The sequence below is a fragment of the Callospermophilus lateralis genome, chromosome 4 (genome assembly GCF_048772815.1).
Source record: "Callospermophilus lateralis isolate mCalLat2 chromosome 4, mCalLat2.hap1, whole genome shotgun sequence".
Lineage (NCBI taxonomy): Eukaryota > Metazoa > Chordata > Mammalia > Rodentia > Sciuridae > Callospermophilus > Callospermophilus lateralis.
The window spans coordinates 77322496-77341175 of record NC_135308.1 but is presented as its reverse complement, the minus strand read 5'-3'; the positions used below and the strand labels follow the sequence as shown (position 1 = coordinate 77341175).

Here is an 18680-nt window from a genome sequence, read left to right as displayed (position 1 = left end):
ATTTGAATACCTGAAGACAATAATTGAAAAGTTAATGTATGTATTAAAGCACTATGATTAGTTTTAATAACATGAAAGAATGATGAAAAAGTTCCTGGAGAATAAAACTATCATTCACATAGCTTTAAGGATAAAAAGTGTCCAATAGGCAAATATTAAACTTAGCCCTGTTGAAGTATTAAAGACTTAAAGGAACTATATTATAACATAATATTTGGTAATATTAAAATATGGGTGGAGGCAGAAGAAGGCCATATTTAGCTGAGGTGTAACCTTCCTATTTCTCAAAAACTTTGAGATGGAGAACAATAAAACCTTAGATGTAATAAAACTAAAAATATGTGGTAAAAAAATGTGATAGAAGAAAGGATATATTTTTTTCAATTTTCTTGTCTTTTTATTTTTAATATAAAATTTGGAAGGGACATTCAAGTTTCAAGTCTCCACATTGAACTTAAAGAAAAAAATAGTCATCATCAGCATGTGGAGGTAAACAAGCCAAGTTGTATAACTCCAGAAAGTAGAGACCTTCAATTTGTATTCATATATACATACGCACAGAAGAATTCAGTGTTCCAACAGAAAAAAAGAATTTGTCAAAAAGTAATAAGTTATTTACTACTGTGACATTTCCAGACTCTTACAGCTTTGCTAAGGACACAAACACATTTGACATAATTTCCTATGTGCCTTTTTTGTGGCTTTAAATGTATTAAAAATTTGTTTTTGTCTTTTATTTATTATTTTTCACTGTCCAGTGCATGAAAAGTCTCACAAAATTTCACAGACCTAAAATGTGCAAGCTAATTCTCTCGCTATACATCAAAATTGGAATTCTTTTGAAATTAGCCTAGAAATGAATTATTTACACACATGAAAGATGCATGCTTGGGGTTCTTTTATGTAAGAAAGAGCAGAAAAACTTCTAATAAAAATAGATTTTATATATATATATATATATATATATATATATATATATATATTTATATATATATATTTATATTTATTTATTTATACTGGGTAAGAAAAACAAAAGTTTAGTCTCTCCTAGTCAAACTCATTCTCTCTACCCCAACATTGGTTTTTAGACAGCACACATCACCATCACAACTCTAATGAGAAGCTAATTATAGGGCTTGATCTTTAGGTGGCATGCCCCTCCTCCCTCCCCCCCTCCCCAGGCACAGTCATGATCAGCTCACGTGGCTCCATGGCTCCATGATTGGTAGTAGGCAAGATTTCTAGATTCTTTAGTTTTAGAGAATCCCAAATCTTTAGGAATGGCTCAAATATCAAAATGTATGACTGTCCTTTGTGCGTGTGCGTGCATGTATGTGCGTGTGCGTGCATGAGTTTGTGTGTGTGTTGAGTATATGTGAACAATCTCACTTCATTGAAAAAAAAAAGAAGAAAAACAAAACAAAAACTCCCAAATTTGGTTCAATTCTCTTTTATTCTGAGGTGAGCCATAACAACTGCACTAATTCATAAAACATGTGCAACTCTGGGTAAAATATTTTTTCTTCTAAAAGCACAACCACTTTATAAGATTAAAAGCCTAGTAACATTTCTAAATATTATTCATATCATACAAGTAGTGGTTGTTAATTTAAAACTTCATTAGTAAAATTACAGTACAAGCATGATTAACCTCCAGAATTGCAAATCCCAGAATCCAGTGGAAAGCTACATTACATCTTCAGTAGTACATTATCTTCCACTGTCACTCCCACACCAGGGGAGATGGGGGCATCTCAGACGGCTGAGCAACAGTGCAACTAATAAAGCTCTTAAAAGCAGCAGACTGAGGGTTGATGCAGAGAGGCACTCTGTTTCCTTTCTGGTGTTCCAAAATGAGCTGGTGAATAATTTCTTTGACCTATCGACAGAACTGAGGTTCTTCTCAAAAGTGTTATCAAATTTGGGATTGGAGATGGGCTAGGGGTAGACTAAGGCATCCTTAGCGGATATTCTTTTTGACCGTTTATGAGGACCCCTAAGTATGTGTGCCTTAACGCCTTCACAAGCCGTCCTCCTTGCTTCCAGTGATGGTGTGCCCAAGAGATCTGTGATCAAATCCAACTGCTGAATGGGACTCTGTGCCTGAAACAATATTTTTCGTCCTAGTAGTTCTGCAAAGATACATCCAACAGATCAGATGTCAATAGCATTGCTGTAAAGACTGCTGCCCATTAGGATTTCTGGAGCTGGATAATACTGAGTGACAACTTCCTGAGTCATATGACGGGATTCATCTAATTCTTCCACTCTGGCCAATCCAAAATCACAAATCTTAAGAACACAGTTGCTGTTCACAGGAATATTCCCTGGCTTAATGTCTCGATGTAAAATGCCAGCTGAATGGGGATATTTCAAACCTCGAAAAATCTGATAAAGAAAAACTTTGACATGATCTAAGCTGAGTGGCTGAAGAGAGACAATAATTTTATGTAGGTCACTCTGCATTAATTCTGTGACAACATATATTTCTTCAAAATAGTCAATGTGTGGAGGTTGGAGTATGTCAAGGGCAGAGAGTACATTATCATTTTTAAAAAAACACAACATCTTCAATTCCCGGAAGATTCTTTTGCAAGAGACCAGATTCCGGAAGATGTTGGGCATCTTTTTGAGTGCTACTCTCTTTCCATCTCCTGGATCTGCTACTGACCAGACAACACCAAAGGCTCCATATTCGATAGGCCTATCCGGCACAATATCCAGCTGCTGTTGTGGATGATGTGAGTGCTGATGATGGTGCAGCAGCCTGTACCTGAGCTGGAGTTGCTGTAGCTGGTCCAGGAGCCTGACCCGGTGCCGGTGATGGGAAATATGGCTGTTGCTGCCCAGGGTTTAACATGGCTGCAGCTGTGGCCGCTGCTGCGGCTGCCGCAGCAGCAGAAGAGGTATGCTGCTGTACAGGGTGTACAGTAGCAGCTGACCCAGGATGAAGATGGTGTTGAGGGTGATGGTGGTGGTGAAGGTAAGGAGGAAGAAGGTGTGGAAAGTGGTGGTGATGGCGGTGGTGATGACCTGCTGCTGCTGCAGATATACCGCCATTGTAAGCCGCCATCATTTTTGCGTTGGCTCTTGCGCCACAAAGAGACATTCAAAAAAATCCCCTGTGATTGGAAAGCAAACTGGGTCAAGCTGTCATTTGCCCATTTAAAAATAAAGAAAAACCACTCACTCCACCTCAAAAATCATACAGTGTAACTGGCTTTATGTCTTCATCAGCCAATCCAAATAAGTTAGAGGATCTTGGTGTTTGATTTTTGGGTGAGCATATGTGGAAAGGTGTAGGTTGCCAAAAAAAAAAAAAAAAAAAAAAGGGGGGGGGGAGGGGAGGGGGGAAAGGAGATAAAAGGAAAAAAGGACCCCTTCCCCCCCAGGATTCCTGCCACAAGTGGTACTAAAACTCCATTCTTACTTTGGGGGAGGTTCCAACTTTGAATATGGGAATAAAGGCCAAACCTCCCGACCCCCTGAACTCCACACACGAAAAGGATCAGGTAATACACCACCCTTGGAATCTTGTAAGAGGGTTGACTCATCTACTCCTTCCATTCCCACATCCTTTTCTAAACATCTACTACTTCCTCAAAAACACAATTTTAAAAAATTCCAACCACCCTAAATAAAAACGACGGGGAAATTTTCAGGGAAACCAGCTTCCAGCTTCCCCTCGCCCCCTAGAACTCTCAGGCCTTCCTACATCTCCCCCTATTCTTAGTCTGGCTGACCTGACTGGGGGGGGGGGGGATTGTACCCAACTTTCCTGGACAGAATGAGCCAGGGAAGAAGGCTGGAGGAATAAGTGAGGAAAAGAGGCGACAGGCAGGGCAGAGAGGAGTAAAGAGAACCAGGGCAAAAGTAAAAGTAAGGAGGTGCAGGGAGGAATGAAAGAGATGGACACCACTCAGACGCCCAGACACAGGGAACCGCCCCGTAGGAGGTTAGGGTCCCGGGGCCAAAGAACAGGAGCCCGGGGAGGCGGGCGGGGTACAGTCGGAAGCGGGCTGACTCCTGCCCCGCCGCCGGCTGCTTCTGCTGAGGAGGGTTGGGGGGAGAGCGAGTGGGTCCCCCCGCGCGACGGCCCCTGCAGGGCTTAAGGCTGCTCCGTCTCCCCGCCCCCCGCTTCCGGCTTCCGTCCGCGCGGCTGCCGCTTCCTCCTCAGCCGCCGCCACCTCAGCCCGCGGTGCCTCTGCGGCCAGACTCACCTCCCCTAGCAAAGCCGGATAGAGTGAAGCCTGCCAAGAAAGGATATTTTTAACCAAAAAAAAAAAAAAAAAAAAAAAAAAAAGGACAAGGAGAAAATCAAATATTAAAAATACTTGTTTTTAGCTTTAAATTGAATTTTTAATAATTTTTCAGAAGGCATACAAGCACTCATTTATCAGGTGTACATTGAAGCCTCCTTTATGTCAGGATTTCTGATAAATTATGAACAAGAAAGATGTTACACCTCCCTCTTAGTGTATTTTTAAAAGTTTTTCTTTAAACAAATATCTAGATTCTGAAAATTCTACAGCCCTGAGCAAAAGAAGGAAAATAGAATTGTCGGCAATGCATTTTATAAATGCTGAAATATGTCTGAGAGTCAAAAGTACTTTTCTCTTGCTAAATCATTGATGGCAAGATTTCCAACACACAGTAGATTAGAGAGTGTGAATACATGATGATTATTTAGCTATTCTTAGGAATTAAGTATTCAGGAAGTGCTGCAGATTACATTTGGAGACCTTGGGGACACTCCAGTATTTGATAACCTAATTGAGCTGAGTCCTGTTTAAAGAGAGCAAAGCATAATATATACCTCTCATTCACAAACAGACTTAACCTAATTTTTGCTTAAAAGATTTTCTATTTTTAACATAGTGTTGTTATTTTTATTTATTTATTAACATAGAAGCATGCACAAACACATACATACACAAAGGAATTAAAACATGATTTGGGTGGTTAGATTTCTTTGTGATAAGTTATTCTACTCTGTTTTCTTCCTTTGAGGGGGTCCATATTTTAAGACTTTCAAAAACCAGTATAAACTGAGAAGGCATGTAGTTTCCCTGTATGTGTTAGGTAAGCAATTGGAAAGCAAAAATAAGTCATGAATAAACATCCCAGTCATCAATACTAAATCCAGACAGAGGTTAATAGTCTTAAATACTAGTGGCATTCACTTATTTCATTAATTCATTCAGAAAATGGTTATTGGGTAGTTACTGGCATGTCAGGTACTAATGGTATAGGGATTTAGTGATGTCAAGGTCACACCCCTTTTCTCATAGAGTTTATAATCTAATGGGAGAGATAGATGTGCATGTCCATACACAAAGGCACTTACTAATGTGCATTCACTTAGTGTAACTGCTTTGAAGATCATCACAGCAGGTAAGATGATAGATAGTAATGAGGGGTATTAGAGAGGTATTAATAATGTGGGGTTGATTAAGGTTATAAAGGAAGATGTCTCTGAGGGGATGGCCTTTGAAGAGAATCTACATGAAGTAATATGAGAGAAAGAACATTCTAGAAAGAAAGATCAGTTTGATATAGACTGCAACAGAAACAGGTCTAACAATAATAAAATTTCAGAAAAGATGAAGATATATTAGAGAATTAGAAAGTAGGTTAAAGAAGAAAAATATGACACAATTTCTACACACACAACAGAATTAACACAAGATTTTTTACCATTAAAAAAGGCTTAGAATTTATTGTTCATGCAATGAAAAGGCATTGAGCACAATATGGTCATCTCCAGTATAACCTGTGGCAAAATTTCCAATTCAACATTATTCTAACCAAACTCAATATCTATTCCATCCTTTCCATTCAAAGTTTTATGCCTTCTAAACCCTCTCTGACATCGAAAAATAAAATTTTGTATGCACATATGAAATATAATGGTCACTATTGACTTCTTCCTTACCTACACATAGAAAACTAAACTAGAAATCTGAGTTCCTGAATTGTAGCTTTTGTTCTGTAACCTCCTTGCTAAGTGACATGTAGCAGGTCACACAACATCTCTAAGTCTCTGATTTCTTGGTTTTAAAATAAAAATAATAGATGGCTCTTGTCAGGATTATTCTTGGGACCTCAGAGAGGGCCTTCACTGAGAATCCAACTAGCTAATTTACTCATAATTGATCAGTTTATAGATAAGGAATCTGAGGAATAGGTGGCAATTTGTCCTAGATGAGGCATCAGTAAGAGGTGGGAGCTGGGTCCAGTGGTGCTTGCCTATAATCCAAGTGACTCAGTAGGTTGAAGTAGGTCAGCCTGAGTAACAGTGTGATCCTATCTCAATATAAAAATAAATAAATAAAATGGGTTCAATCCTTGGTGAAAGGAAGGAAGGAAGGAAGAAAAGAAAGAAAGAAGTGGATTGGGATGTGAAGAAAATGTTCTCAAAGAAACACTTAATAAATACACCATCCTCCCTTCAAAATGAAGTTGTGTATGACAATCTGCTTTGAAATAAAAACCAATGTCCTATCTTTTTCATATGTATTCAACTAATTTTATAGCTCTTACCTTAACAATTATTCTAACATTCTGATTCATGTTCAGTCTTAGCAATAAAAATATAAAAGGATCCAATCTTGTCCTTAAGTAATATTAAAGATTTCAAAAAATCCTTTCAATATATTGAAAGAGCCTTATTCCAGTGCGGAATGGAATAGGTTGGGAAGGTTGTATATATAAATTGGCACATGAGTGAAGTCTTGAAGGATAGTATTTTATGCAAATTTTCACACTTGATTCTAACACCCCATTTTCCCAGTCATCATGCTGGTTCACATCCTCACTTCTTCAAGAAGCATTAAAGTTGGAGGAGACCTTAGTGCTATGGCCTGGGTGTTTGTGTCCCCCACCCCAATATGCAAATAAAACTTAACCCTCAATGTGGTGGTATTTGGAGGTTGGGCCCTTGGGGGAACTAATAAAGTCTGAGGGTGGAACCCTTATAAATGGAATTAGAACCCTTATAAAAAGAGACAGGGACACAGATCTCCGGCTCTCTGTCTGTGCCTGCACACATCAAGGCTTTGTGAGGTTAGAACCAGGGAGACGTCCTTCAATAGGAGCCCAACCACTCTGCCACCCTGGTCTCAGGACTCCCAGTCTCTACCATGAGAAATAAAGGTTTGCTATTTAAGCCACCCAGTTTATTCTGTTGTATTAGCCTGAACCAATGAAGATACTTAGGAATCAACAAATTTCAGGCCAATTAGTGTCTGCTTTTCAGAACCATACTGCCTGGTGCTTATGATTTGTGTTCCTCTCTTTTTTATCCACAGCACTATCATTTTCTGCTCCTCGGGGTTTACTTTGTAAACCTCCTCTTTATTTCCTTATTTATTTGTTTGTAACATTGATTTAGCAGTTCCCTATCTCTAATTGTATTTTAAATGATTTAATGTCATATTTTATTGCCCCTGAGCTTTGTTCCTTAGTGCTACTCACATTTTTCCTTCATCTAAGCTTCATTTGTTGTTTCATACTGAAAGTGGAACTGTTCCATTTAAAACTGCACTCTGACTCTTGTCATCCTAATTCTGCTTTATTTTTCTTATTGGCACTTATCTCTGCCAAACCTACTATATTCTTATTTATTTTCTAACTTCCTCATTCAAATTTAGCAGAATTCTTTGTTCATTCCTGTCATCCCGATCATTGATATGTGCTCTCACAAATGGGATGGGATATGTATTGAATTAGTCTAATATTTTTAAAAAATTTTCCAGAGGTAAATGTTTTCCCTTTGCAGGCTATATTTCTTTCTTTCTTTATGCTGCAATGACTTTTAATAGATTTGATCTTGGGGTAAGTTACTTTTTTGTTTATCTATAACTGTGGGCAAATTTATAAATACCTAATTCTGACTCAAAATAAAGCAGTATGTTCCACTTGCTTTCATGACCTGCTCTACCTGAGTATCACTTGAATCCTCACCTTGGACCTGAACTTGGAGGGTTGGGTCTTGAAGTTTTGCCTATTGGTGGATGTGGGGGTGGGAAGGATGGTGGAATGAGAAGGTCATTATTACCATATATACATGTATGATTGCAGGACCATTGTGACTTTGCATCATATACAGCCAGAGGAATAAGAAATTGTGCTCCATTTTTGTACAATGTGTCAAAATGCATTCTGCTGTCATGTATAACTAATTAGAACAAATTAAAAAAAAAAAGTTCAATGAGTTAAAGAGAATGTTAAAGCCACTGGCAGCCCCAGTTACAGAATTTTATGTCTACACTGTTTGTATGTTCATTAAAAAAAAATCTTCCTAAGAGTAATTAATATTTACCTATTGAGTTGCAAACACAAGCTCTCTAATTAAGGTAGCTCATGAATCTGATTTCCTGCCTTGGGATTAAACTGGTCATCTCAAGGAGTAGTTTTTGAAAAATGTGGATTCCTTTAAAAGTGTGGTACAAGTCTTGTCTTGGCAGTTTCTGTTGTTGATCTTTAGTTATAAAACTGGCTTTAACAGGTTGTAATTCACACTTCTGCCCTGTACCCTTATAGTAGGTTGAAGGGTAGCTCCCCAGATGATATATCTGCAATTCTGTAAATACAAACTTACTTGGAAAGGGAGAAGGCTTTTGAAAATGTAATTTAATTAAGGATCTTGAGATGAGATCTTCCTGGATTATCTGGGTGGGCCCTAAATCCAATGACAAATATCTTTAAAGGAAACACACCTAGAGAAGAGAAGACCATGTGGAGAAGAAGGCAGAGATTGGAGTTAGGCAGCCACAGTCCTGGAGCCAACAGGAGCTAGGAGAGACAAGAAAGAGTTCTCCTTGACAGCCTTTGGAGAAACTCAATCCTGCCAATAACTTGATTTCAGACTTTTGGCCTCCAAAACTATGACAAAATACTTTCCTGTTGTTTTTACCCACCCAAGGTTTTAGCAAGTTGTTATGGAACCCCAAGGAAATTAATACAACTCTTTATCCCAGGTCTTGCTCCTCCAGGTAAGGAGGAAATTCTCTCCTATGGGTTGTAATAATCACTACAATTATTAAGAGTAAAATCAGGAAAAAAATAAAGTAAAGCTAGGTCACATGTCTTCTCTTGAATTCCACCCATTTAAAATTGAGGTCAGTGAGACAGTAATGTACCCTCAGGATAGCAGCTTCGAGTAGAGGTGTCCCTTCTTCCCCTTGTTGGTGCCCTACTCCCTGTTAATTCTTCATTGCAGCACTCTCTTGCAGAGTGTTTTGGGTACAGTTTTTATAGGCAATGGTTTTTGTAACAGTCTCTAATATGTCTTGGATTCTATCTTCATTTTTTTTGCAAATTAATTGTATTTAGCTGGTAGTTCAAGAAATATAAGTGGAAGGGGAAAATAATACTGTAATTTGGAGGTTAAAGATTTTTTCCCAGAATTTAAATTTTTCAGTTGTGTTTTATCAAAAGAAAGATAACCACATACTTTGAAGTCCTGTATTTTGGGGCATTACTTTATTTTGCTCTTTGAGCTAAGAAAATTATTGGTATAATGACTGAGACTCTCACTTTTGTCAAGTTTTTGACGGATATTTTAATGTGTGTTTCATACAGGTGTTAATAAACGTAAACATAAATACCAAAAGTATGAATATTTGATCTTATAAAATATCTGAGTTAACAAGTAGGAAATCAATAATAGCATAAACCTTAAAAGTTCACTGCATATTAGACATGGTTATGTCATAGGGCTTCCCATACAGTCCCTGTGACTCTCCCAGACTGTTCCACATTTCATATGACAGGTGTTCTTGCAGAAGACTGGATGTGATATCACTGACTGATTGCTCCACTCACCTCAACAGCTGACTCACTGATTTATTCTAAAATGCGTATTCTACTGTACCACAGATTATAATATCTCCCAGAGGTGACTAAAAATATGCCAAGACTAGAACCATATGATTACTTTTGTAAAAATAAAAATATTTCTTTAACATCTCATATGCTCGATTTCCAGAATGCATTCATTGCCACACAGCATGAATACCTGAAAGCAATGCAAAAGGATAGAAATGCTGTGGAGAAGCTTTTTCCAAAAATCCCCCTGGGACTCAAGATAAACCCTGATCTGTTCTGATTTAACCTCCTCATTAATGACCTGGAAAAGGTGGGAGTCAACAACACAATAATTAAATTCACAGCTGTTTTGTAATTGAAAGGTGTAGCACATACCAGCAAAGGACAGAGATTTTGAGGTTAGAAACAGGAGTACAGAAAAAAAATATGTATTTATATTTGTTATATCGATATAGTCATACTTATATATTCATATATAATATTTAAATACTTAGATATATTTATGTCCAAGAAGAAACTAAAATTAACATTCCACATCTTGAAAATACTTGAGATGTTGCTTGTAGTTAAATGATACTTGATGGAAGATGACAGTACAGACTGTGACAATACTATGATCCATTTTAAGTGGCCATGAATCCTGCCTAGGACAGAAGAACACTCAGAAGGATATCATATAACTCCCTAAAAGACACATATAACTCCCTAAAAGATGTGTTAATGTCAAGTTGGTAAAAATGTAATAGAAGGTCTAGTTTAAAAAGTAGCAAGAAGAAGTAGCTGAAAGAACTAATGACTTGTAAAAATAAGAATGTATGTTTGTTTCATAACTAATCTGAAATGCAAGGAAAAGTAAGAATTTATGTTGATTTCATAATTAATTTGAGCTTTCATGTGGTAAGACAGATCACATGATCTTAAAGAATGCCTTCAGTTCATAGATAAGGGATGTGACACCAAGAAAGTTGATAGCACCAACCCATGGTCTTAGATAAAATGTTTCATAGAACCTGTGCTCTAGTTAGGTCTTCTCACTTTTAAATTGAGTGCTGGATTCCTGCACCATTACCAGATTTTACTTGACCTTCAGTATCAGGGATGTGAAAATGTGCGATTTTAATACAGAAGTTTCCCAGTAAGGAAGATTTACTAAAAACTTAAAATTTTATAGTAATTTCTTGAAAAAATAAAGGAAACAGAAAGAAAGGCTTTCTATCAGGGTGATGGCAAGAACAGTCACTTCTGTAGTTTCTTCTCTGTAGATAGTGATGGGTGCTAAACTGACTAGTGAGAAGCTACAAGTGTACCATAGGAGCATACAGGTGAATTTTATTTGGAACCTGGAACTTTTGTTTCAATATTACAGTTCTCAGCTACTAAATTCACAAATGAAAGCTTGTATCTGTATTAACCTCTTGACAAGACTGTAGTGATAATCAAATTTTTAAAAATGGTGTTGGAAGGATTCTATGAAAGAGATAGCCCATGTAATTCAAGATATAACATTGTCTGAATCCTGACTCATCCTGTGCTCTAACTTCTAAGCAGACTCACTTGTGGAGGCCATGCAACTGCAGGAACTTGTACAAAAAGACCACACAGAAAGGGAGTGGAGACACAGGGGAAGAAAACTAATGCAAGCTTACTGAGATGTCTTGTAAGCACAAGGTGTCCACCTGTAACACACCCAGAAAAGAACAGGTTGATGCCCTGTACGTGAATAAGAAAAAGAAAAGCTTTGGAATTCTTAATTAATAAGGAAGCCCAGAAGAAATCAGCTCAGACATAGTATGTTTAGGATCCAGCAAGATGTAGAAAAATGAAACAAACTTTAGAACCATACAATCTGGTTTTATATTCTGACTTCACCCCTCATGGGAAGTGTGACTTGAAAAAAGAAATCAAGCTTGAGTTACTTAACTCATAAAAGGAATAATTGTATTATTTCCATAAACAATTAAAGGATGAGGGAAGTACAGGTAAATTCTCCAATACAATGCCAAACCTCTATCACACTAATATTTATATCTTTCAAAACAACTATGGGTAATTTCATCCAGACCAGAAAATATTCTTGTGGACTGCATGCATGGAGGTCAATTTCTTGAATTTCTTGAAACCTTAAAATATAAACTGAGCTGTCAATATTCAAAAAATTGATGACAAGGGTCATTGTATGTGCCTCATTTAACTCTGTCAATAATATATAATCATGCTGTGAGAAAAATCTTGGCTCACAAGATGATGTATTTTAGTTAATTTAATAAGCATTTTCATTTCTAATCTCTCTCTTTGTGATTTTCTGTTAAAGTACAATTCAAAGCTATATTGAAATAGAGAAAAGATTGTTCAACTAACCTTTTGCTGTGCTATTAGTTCCACTAAAACCAACTTATTAAATGTAGGCAGGTCAAGTCCAGTGAACACTGAAAATCAGAAATAATATGTCATATCTTTTAGGTAGTCTGAGCCACAAAATAATCCCAGCCATGATTTTCCCAGAGGTAACCATTCATTTGCACTCTAGCACTTATGAATCATTGTTATTGTTTTCCTCTTAATGTTTGCTATGCATTGATAATCATAATGGATGGAGATTGATGGGGAATTGAGATTGAGCAGCAACTTAGTAATTAAAATGCTCAACTTGTCTTTCTTCTGGTGTTCCCCAGTGAATAAGGCCCTGTTCATTAATCTGCAAGTTGATTACATCCACTGTGTGCTATTGATCTGTATTTCCCAGCACTGTGATTATAGGAGTATTAAGTTGCCAAAGGCATCTATAATAACTCATACCTCTGAATTTAATACTACTGATAATTAAGCAATGAAAAAATTATAATCACCTTTTGTTCTGACTTGAAGACAGCTAAGGATATTTTCAAAACCTACCTAACTCAAATTATTTTATTCAATTGATGAATGGAAGGCTAATTTCACTTTAAACCATAGATATGGTTTTAAAATTGTCCAGATAGGAGGACCGACACCAACCCCTTATTGCTGCCCTTGCGCTCCTTCCCCAGCCCAGAGCCAGCAGCTTCCGGCCCCAGCTGCCAGCCTCGCAGCTGCGTTCCCTTTAGCCACTTCTGCAGGCTCATCTAGGAGCCCTCAGAGGTAAAAGCCAACCGAGCCTTCATAGGCAGTGGCCACAGGATTGAAACGGGGCTTGGGAGAGACAGTCAGGACCCACCTGTTGCATTGGTCACCCAGCAAAGGGAACGAACGGTCACCATTTGCATGGGATACCACTATGGCAGGGAACTGACGTCATGAGCGGAGGAGATATCTTCATTGAAACCAGCGATGACAGGTGTGTAATCCCCTAGCCATCCCTCTCCACACAGCGGGGAAACCTTAAGGGCCCTTCCCAGCTCTCCTGTAAGGGCCCCTCCCAGCTCTCCGTGAGTGTGATAGCCAGACCAAGGGAATCAGAAGTGGCGCGGGACTCCCGGCTACCGCTCCCACCAGTGCTGACAACTGAGGCCTCTTGCACCAACTACCGGGGGCGTGGCTACCAGAGGGCATGCAAATTCGCTGGGGGTTCTCAGCCCCAAGCTCTACAAACTTAGGGTCTGAGGGAGGCAAACAGGGAGAGTGTGTTCAGGCGCTCATGAAAACAGGGCTCCAAGGAGCAGCAGACCTGGCGTGTAAAAACTCAATTGAGAGTATCACTAACAGAGTGGAGCAAGTAGAAGCCAGAACATCAGATAATGAAGACAAAATATATCATCTTGAAAAGACTCTAGCCAACTCAAAAAGGCTGGTGAAAAATCATGAGAAAAACATCCAAGAGACATGGGATAACATAAAAAAAAAACAAACTTACGAGTCATCGGGATAGAGGAAGGTACAGAGATTCAAACGAAGGGAATGAGTAACCTTCTGAATGAAATAATTACAGAAAACTTTCCAGAAATAAAAAAGGAAACAGATATACAAATTGTAGATGCATACAGGACACCGAGCACACAAAATCACAGTAGACCAACACCAAGACACATTGTTATGAAGATAGCCAATATACAGAACAAAGAGAAAATATTAAAAGCTACAAGAGAAAGGAGGCAGATTAAATTCAGGGGTAAACCAATAAGGTTAACGACAGATTTTTCATCACAGACGCTGAAAGCGAGAAGATCCTGGAACAATGTATTTCAAACACTGAAAGACAATGGATGCCAACCAAGAATTCTGTATCCAGCAAAATTAAGCTTCAGGTATGACAATGAAATAAAAATCTTTCATGATAAACAAAAGCTAAAAGAATTTGCAGCCAGAAAACCAGCATTGCAAAGCGTCTTGAGCAAAACACTACACGAGGAAGAAATGAAAAACAACAACCAAAACCATCAGTGGGAAGTGCTCAGTAATGACAGAGGGTGGGGGGAAAGCTAATCATGGAGAAACAAACTAAATTTAAAAAAAAAAGATATATAATCAAACATGGCTGGAAGTACAAACCATATATCAATAGTAACTCTAAACGTTAATGGCTTAAACTCTCCAATAAAGTGACATAGGCTGGTAACATGGATTAAAAAAACAAATCCAACAATATGTTGCCTCCAGGAGACACATCTGATTGGAAAAGACATACACAGGCTGAAGGTGAAAGGTTGGGAAAAAATATACCACGGACACGGTCCTCGTAAGCAAGCAGGGGTGGCCATCCTCATATCGAATAAAATCGACTTCAAGACTAAGTTAATCAAAAGGGATAAGGAAGGACATTATATACTATTAAAAGGAACCATTCACAACAAGATATATCAATTATCAATATTTATGCACCAAATAATGGTGCTGCGACGTTCATAAAACAAATTCTCCTCAAGTTCAAGAATCAAATAGACCACAACACAATAATTATGGGTGACTTCAACACACCTCTCTCACCATTGGACAGATCCTCCAAACAAAAATTGAATAAAGAAACTATAGAACTCAATATCACAATCAATAACCTAGACTTAACTGACATATACAGAACATATCAACCATCACCAAGTGGATATACTTTTTTCTCAGCAGCACATGGATCCTTCTCAAAAATAGACCATATATCATGCCATAGGGCAACCCTCATTAAATATAAAGGGGTGGAGATAATACCATGCATTTTATCTGATCATAATGGAATGAAACTGGAAATCAATGATGAAAGAAGGAAGGAAAAATCCTACATCACATGGAAAATGAACAATATGTTACTGAAAGATCAATGGGTTACAGAAGACATAAAGGAGGAAACCAAAAAATTCTTAGAGATAAATGAAAATATAGACACAACATATAGGAATCTATGGGACACAATGAAAGCAGCTTTAAGAGGGAAATTCATCACTTGAAGGTCATTCCTCAAAAAAAGGAAAAACCAACAAATAAATGAGCTCACACTTCATCTAAAAGCCCTAGAAAAGGAAGAGCAAAACAACAGAAAATGTAGCAGAAGGCAAGAAATAATTAAAATCAGAGTGGAAATCAACAAAATTGAAACAAAAGAAACTATTGAAAAAATTAACAAAACTAAAAGTTGGTTCTTCGAAAAATTAAATAAGACTGACAGACCCTTAGCCATGCTAAGGAAGAGAAGAAGAGAGAGAACTCAAATTACTAACATACGGGATGAAAAAGGCAATATCACAACAGATGCTACAGAAATACAGAAGACAATTAGAAATTATTTTGAAAACCTATATTCCAATAAAATAGAAGATAGTGATGACATCGATAAATTTCTTAAGACATATGATTTGCCCAGACTGAGTCAGGAGGATACACACAATTTAAACAGACCAATTTCAATGGATGAAATAGAAGAAGCAATCAAAAGACTACCAACCAAGAAAAGCCCAAGACTGGATGGGTATACAGCGGAGTTTTACAAAACCTTTAAAGAAGAATTAATACCAATATTTTTCAAGTTATTTCAGGAAATAGAAAAAGAGGGAGCTCTGCCAAATTCATTCTATGAGGCCAACATCACCCTGATTCCGAAACCAGACAAAGACACCTCAAAGTAAGAAAACTACAGAACAATATCTCTGATGAACCTAGATGCAAAAATCCTCAATAAAATTCTGGCGAATCGGATACAAAGGCACATCAAAAAAATTGTGTACATGATCAAGTAGGATTCATCCCTGGGATGCAAGGATGGTTCAATATACGGAAATCAATAAATGTTATTCACCACATCAATAGACTTAAAGATAAGAACCATATGATCATCTCGATAGACACAGAAAAAGCATTCGACAAAGTACAGCATCCCTTTATGTTCAAAACATTAGAAAAACTAGGGATAATAGGAACTTTCCTCAACATTGTAAAAGCTATCTATGCTAAGCCTCAGGCTAGCATCATTCTGAATGGAGAAAAATTGAAGGCATTCCCTCTAAAATCTGGAACAAGACAGGGATGCCCTCTCTCACCACTTCAATTCAATATAGTTCTCAAAACACTGGCCAGAGCAATTAGACATTTGAAAGAAATTGAAGGCATAAAAATAGGAAAAGAAGAACTGAAATTATCACTGTTTGCGGTTGACATGATTCTATACCTAGAAGACCCAAAAGAATCTACAAAAAAACTACTAGAACTAATAAATGAATTCAGCAATGTGGCAGGATATAAAATCAACACGCATAAATCAAAGGCATGTCTGTTTATCAGCGACAAAACTTCTGAAACAGAAATGAGGAAAAACATTCCATTCACAATATCCTCAAAAAAAAAAATAAAATACTTGGGAACCAACCTAACAAAGAGGTGAAAGATTTATACAATGAAAACTACAGAACCCTAAAAAGAGATGTAGAAGAAGATCTTAGAAGATGGAAAAATATACCCTGTTCATGTATAGGCAGAACTAACATCATCAAAATGGCGATATTACCAAAAGCTCTCTATAGGTTTAATGCAATGCCAATCAAAATCCCAAAGGCATTTCTTGTAGAAATAGATAAAGCAATCATGAAATTCATATGGAAATATAAAAGACCCAGAATAGCAAAAGCAATTCTAAGCAGGAAGTGTGAATGAGGCGGTATAACGATACCAGATTTCAAACTATATTACAGAGCAACAGTAACAAAAATAGCATGGTACTGGTACCAAAACAGGCGGGTGGACCAATGGTACAGAATAGAGGACACAGAGACTAATCTACAAAGCTACAACGATCTTATATTTGATAAAGGGGCTAAAAGCATGCAATGGAGGAAGGATAGCATCTTCAACAAATGGTGTTGGGAAAACTGGAAATCCATATGCAGCAAAATAAAACTGAATCCCTCCTCTCGCCATGCACAAAAGTTAAATCAAAGTGGAACAAGGAGGTAGATATCACATGAGACACTCTGCGTCTGATAGAAGAAAAAGTTGGCTCTGATCTACATATTGTGGGGTCGGGCTCCAAATTCCTTAATAGGACACCCATAGCACCAGAGTTAATAACAAGAATCAACAAATGGGACTTACATAAACTGAAAAGTTTTTTCTCAGCAAGAGAAACAATAAGAGAGGTAAATAGGGAGCCTACATCATGGGAGCAAATTTTTACTCCTCACACTTCAGATAGAGCCCTAATATCCAGAGTATATAAAGAACTCAAAAAATTAGACAATAAGAAAACAAATAACCCAATCAACAAATGGGCCAAGGACCTGAACAGACACTTCTCAGAGGAGGACATACAATCAATCAACAAGTACATGAAAAAATGCTCACCATCTCTAGCAGTCAGAGAAATGCAAATCAAAACCACCCTAAGATACCATCTCACTCCAGTAAGATTGGCAGCCATTATGAAGTCAAACAACAACAAGTGCTGGCAAAGATGTGGGGAAAAGGGTACACTTGTACATTGCTGGTGGGACTGCAAACTGGTGCGGCCAATTTGGAAAGCAGTATGGAGATTCCTGGGAAAGCTGGGAATGGAACCACCATTTGACCCAGCTATTGCCCTTCTCAGACTATTCCCTGAGGACCTTAAAAGAGCGTACTACAGGGATACTGCCACATCGATGTTCATAGCAGCACAATTCACAATAGCTAGACTGTGGAACCAACCCAGATGCCCTTCAATAGATGAATGGATTAAAAAAAATGTGGCATTTATACACCATGGAGTATTATGCAGCACTAAAAAATGACAAAATCATGGAATTTGCAGGGAAATGGATGGCACTAGAGCAGATTATGCTTAGTGAAGCTAGCCAATCCCTAAAAAACAAATACCAAATGTCTTCTTTGATATAATGAGAGCAACTAAGAACAGAGCAGGGAGGAATAGCAGGAAGAAACGATTAACATTAAACAGAGACGTGAGGTGGGAGGGAAAGGAAGAGAAAAGGGAAATTGTATGGAAATGGAGGGAGACCCTCATTGTTATACAAAATTACATATAAGAGGTTGTGAGGGGAAGGGGAAAATAAACAAGGAGAGAAATGAATTACAGTAGATGGGGTAGAGTCTGAAGATGGGAGGGGAGAGGAGGGGAGGGGAGGGAGGATAGTAGAGGATAGGAAAGGTAGCAGAATACAACAGTTACTAATAGGGTATTATGTAAATATGTGGATGTGTAACCGATGTGATTCTGCAATCTGTATTTGGGGTAAAAATGGGAGTTCATAACCCACTTGAATCTAATGTATGAAATATGATATGTAAAGCGCTTTGTAATGTTTTGAACAACCAATAAAAAAAAAGAAAAAAAAGAAAATTGTCCAGATATTAAAAACATCTTTCCTCATTGACTTACTTTGTAGATTTCAGGTAAATGCTGTTTTTATATTCAATTATTAGTTACTCCATTACATTAGGTCTAAATTTCTCTCCTCTGT

At 37.7% G+C, this 18680-nt stretch overlaps 1 pseudogene; it reads right to left on the bottom strand.

The window, feature by feature from the left end:
- Nucleotides 1–1938: 1938 nt before the first annotated feature.
- Nucleotides 1939–3109, bottom strand: LOC143398352 (serine/threonine-protein kinase NLK pseudogene; annotated as a pseudogene).
- Between the last annotated feature and the right edge of the window lie 15571 nt (nucleotides 3110–18680).